Source organism: Phocoena phocoena, chromosome 4 (genome assembly GCF_963924675.1).
Source record: "Phocoena phocoena chromosome 4, mPhoPho1.1, whole genome shotgun sequence".
Lineage (NCBI taxonomy): Eukaryota > Metazoa > Chordata > Mammalia > Artiodactyla > Phocoenidae > Phocoena > Phocoena phocoena.
This window is the reverse complement of record NC_089222.1, coordinates 76,770,793-76,775,064: the sequence shown is the minus strand read 5'-3', so window position 1 is coordinate 76,775,064 and position 4,272 is coordinate 76,770,793.

Here is a 4,272-nt window from a genome sequence, read left to right as displayed (position 1 = left end):
ATGAGTTTTTCCATCTCTGGCACTGGGGTTATGATAGGGATTGGAATTGTGAATTACTTTGGGTAATAGTGACATCTTAAAATATTTTTCAATCCATGAACATGGGATGTGCTGCATTTATTTATGTCAATTTCTTTCATCATTGTTTTGAAGTTTTCATTGTACAAGTCTTTCGCTTCCTTGGTTAAGTTAATTCCTAAGTATTTTATTCTTTTTAAGGCTATTATACATGGAATTATAGTATGTATAATATTATACATAGTGGAAATTTCCATATTGTACATACATGGAAATGTCTTAATTTTCTTTTCAGATTATTCATTGTTAGTTGTACAGGAATGTTACTAATTTTTGTGTGTTGACTTTGTATCCTGCTACTTTGTTGAATTCATTTATTAGTTCTAACGTTTTTGTGTGTGTGTTGAATCTTTAAGATTTTGCCTGGGCATGCATGGTCACATTCTAATTTTCCCTGTATAGCAACAATAGTTGCTTTTGAATATCACAGTCTTTAATGTCTGACTCTCAAAAGAGGAAAAAGAGAACAATGAAAGGAGGAAGAAAGGGTGCCAGCCCTTTAAATCCCATGAGTCACTTCAACCAGAGGGGGAGGGGCTTACAACAATGGAGGGATGTGCAACAACAGTGGCCACCCACCTCTTTGTCTGCACCTCTGTGATCAGAAACATCAATCAATGGTCAGAGCATAGATATGCAGTATTTGGAGGACAGGGAGATTTTTGCCCTCCCTGGCTCCCACAAGCTGTGTGCAAGGATGGCATCACTCAGAATTGCCTTTCAGCTTCAGGTTTTGTTTAGTCAATAGGAGCCACCTGGCAGAAGATAGGAGGGAAAGAGGAGAGATATTGGAGAATTCCTCCCCTCTTAGCACCATTCTGGCTGATGCCTTGGCTCTCTGAGACTACAACTCAGAGAAGCCACTGGGCTCCAGTTCTCTCCAGGCTCCAATAAAACATTTGCTCCCCTTGTCCCTTCAGGGTGATAATGTTTTGCTACTCTCTGGGTGTCTGAACACTCCTTGTTGGTTTCCTCATCCACAACTCTGTCTTTAGAAGTCTAGCTGAGAGTGTTTTCTGTTTCCTACCACGATCAGACTCATAGAAAACCACCATATTGTCCAGAGGAAATACGTTAGTAGCTAGAATGGAGGGTGGTGTGTGGGAAGATGTGAGAGCACAGATGTGAGAGAAGCATAGGAGGTAAAATGAACAGGACTTAGTGATAAATTTGGGAAGTAAGGCAAAGGGGAGGTATTTACATTGGCCTTGGTTTCTAGGTTTTGCATCTGGATGGGTAGTGGGAGAGATGATATTTAGGAGGGAAGTTTATGAACTCATTTCCCCCCAACATTTTATTATGAAAAGGATTACAAACTAGGAACTCTCATTTTGGGGCATGTAGATTAGAAGTGCCTTGGAGTCATACAAGTAATATCAAGTAGGCTACTGGTCCTTTGAGTCTGGAGCTTGGTGGAGAGATATGGGCTACAGAAACACATTTCTCAAGTCATCTGTGGTAACTGAAGCCATAGGCTTCTGAGTTTGCTCTCTGGTTACTTTCTCAAGAAAGCCTTTCCTTCCACCCCACTCCCGCAACCTAGTTCGTGTGCCCCTATACTGTGCTGTTACAGCATCACTTTTCACTTATGTGATTAGTTATTTAATGTCTGTCTTCCCAAGTAGAATTTAATATCTATGAAAGCAGGACACTTATTCAGTGTAGCATCTCTAATACGTAGCACAATGCCTCGCACAGAGTAGGAATTTTTAAATTGTTGAGTAAATAAATGAACCAACCAGCGCTTGGGCTGCTTTCTTGCACTGGGGCTGCCAGCCACTTGAATGCTCCAAGACTCAGGATTATTCAGGACTCAGCCCTTTGAGCCTGATACAGAAGTTTTTTTTTTTTTTTTTTTTTTTTGCGGTACGCGGGCCTCTCACTGTTGTGGCCTCTCCCGTTGCGGAGCACAGGCTCCGGACGCGCAGGCTTAGCGGCCATGGCTCACGGGCCCAGCCGCTCTGCAGCATGTGGGGTCTTCCCGGACCGGGGCACGAACCCGTGTCCCCTGCATCGGCAGGCGGACTCTCAACCACTGCACCACCAGGTAACCCCTGATAGCGAAGTTTTGTATCATGGTTAACAACTCAGCTTGGTCTAGGCAGTATTTTGTAATTTAGTATGTCGGACCAGTGGCTTTATCCGATCAGCTCGCCTCTAAAGTGTGAAAACCTTTGTTCATGTTTAACCATGTTCCAGTTTATAGGAAAACACCAAAGTTGCAAAGTATATAAAAATCCAAACTAAAAACACAGTTAAGATCTGTAGCTAGGAGACAAGATTCACAAAAGCTGTGGACTGAATAATAAATTAAATGTTAGGAACACGAGCTCAGTTCTGCTTGGAAAGATCTGAGACTGCCCTACTGCTTTTCCTCAAGCCATCTGGTGACATCTGGAATTAATTCTAACACAAGGGTTCTTAATCTTTTGAAATCCTATTCAATTTTGAGAATTTGCTAAAAGCTGTATAGTTTTTCCTCAGAAAAATGCTAATGTGCACATTTATGAAACATATCGATGTATACAATTTTATCAGAGGCATTCGGGAGCCTCTCCAAGAATTTCAGGTTAAGCATCCTATTCTTACATAATTCAAAACCAGCTTTCCACACTTGAGTGTCCAGCGCCTTCTGCTACAGGGCCCTGGTGATCTTGGAAGCTGTTGGTTAACAAGGGAGAAGGAGGTGCCAGATTGAATAGCATCAAGGAGAGAGAGGGCATGGAGCATGGAGAAAATGGAATTGAGCCATAATCTTTGCACTTCCAACAGAAGCTTTAAAAGTATCTGCAGTCTTCACTTTAATCAAAATAGCTTAATTTAGGAAAGAAAGAGCCCACTTCTTTTTCTTAAAAAAAAATCTTGGTTTTATTGCTTCCTGAGTGTTGTTCTTTTTAAAGGAGAAATACAAACCATATGTTGCAGGGGTCTCAGTTTGACAGCTTAACTGAGGTCATCCTAGGATTCGGGTATTTCTGGTCATGATAGGAAGGCCAGTGGGATGGGTCTGACGCAGCAAGGATCAAGAGAGCCCCTTCGGAATGATCTCATCTAGGGAAGTTACACAAAGTAGCTGGTTTGGGACAATGTGTCAGGTTTGAAGGTCAAGTGTGATTTTACTACAGCACAGTGTCAGTCACTTATTGCCCTGCAGCCCCTATGGACTTGTCCCTTACGGAAAGAGAGAAACAGTAGTGATTAAAATGCTAAAAATTATTAAAATCTCTGTAAGGCATTGTGCAGAGATTGCTGGCACCCATCCACATGCTTTCAAAGGTTGCTTATTGGGGCTTCCCTGGTGGCGCAGTGGTTAAGAATCCACCTGCCAATGCAGGGGACACGGGTTCGAGCCCTGGTCTGGGAAGATCCCACATGCCGCGGAGCAACTAAGCCCGTGTGCCACAACTACTGAGCCTGGGCTCTAGAGCCCACGAGCCACAACTACTGAAGCCCGCACGCCTAGAGCCTGTGCTCTGCAACAAGAGAAGCCACCACAATGAGAAGCCTGTGCCCCACAACAAAGAGTAGCCCCCCGCTCGCTGCAACTAGAGAAAGCCCACACGCAGCAGTGAAGACCCAATGCAGCCAAAAATTAAATGAATAAATAAATACTTTTTTCTAAAAAAGGTTGCTTATTGTGTACAAATGTGACTTCCTACCTAAGAGCTTTTTTTCTGGAGCAAAAAGAGCAAGCTCAGGCCATGAGCTGGGCAGGCTGTTAATGCCAGCAAGTTAGTGGCCCTGGAAGAAGCCCTCGGTCAATGACAGATGGGAACAGGGTGAGGAAGCAGCCCTTAGCCAGTGATGGAGAACTGCCTCACCCCTCAGGTTGGGGTAGCTCTGAGGTGTGTTCTGCACTGTCTCCCAGAGTCCTCCAGCAGGATTGGGCTCCAGGGATAACTGGATTGATAACACACCTCTATTTGCTTTCTTCCATTCACCATCTTACTTTCCCTACTCCCTTTCCACTGTTCCTGGGATTACCTCCCAAATAAACTGCATGCACGTAAATCCCTGTCTCAGAGGCTGTTTCTGGGGGAACCTCCATACTAACATAGGCAGTGTGCATACAGGGCAGCACAGTTTAGAATCAGACAGACCTGGATTCAAATTCCTTCTTACCAGTGACAATGAATAGCTTAATTTCTCTAAGACTGTTTTTTCATCTATATAATGGGGATAATCGTACTGACT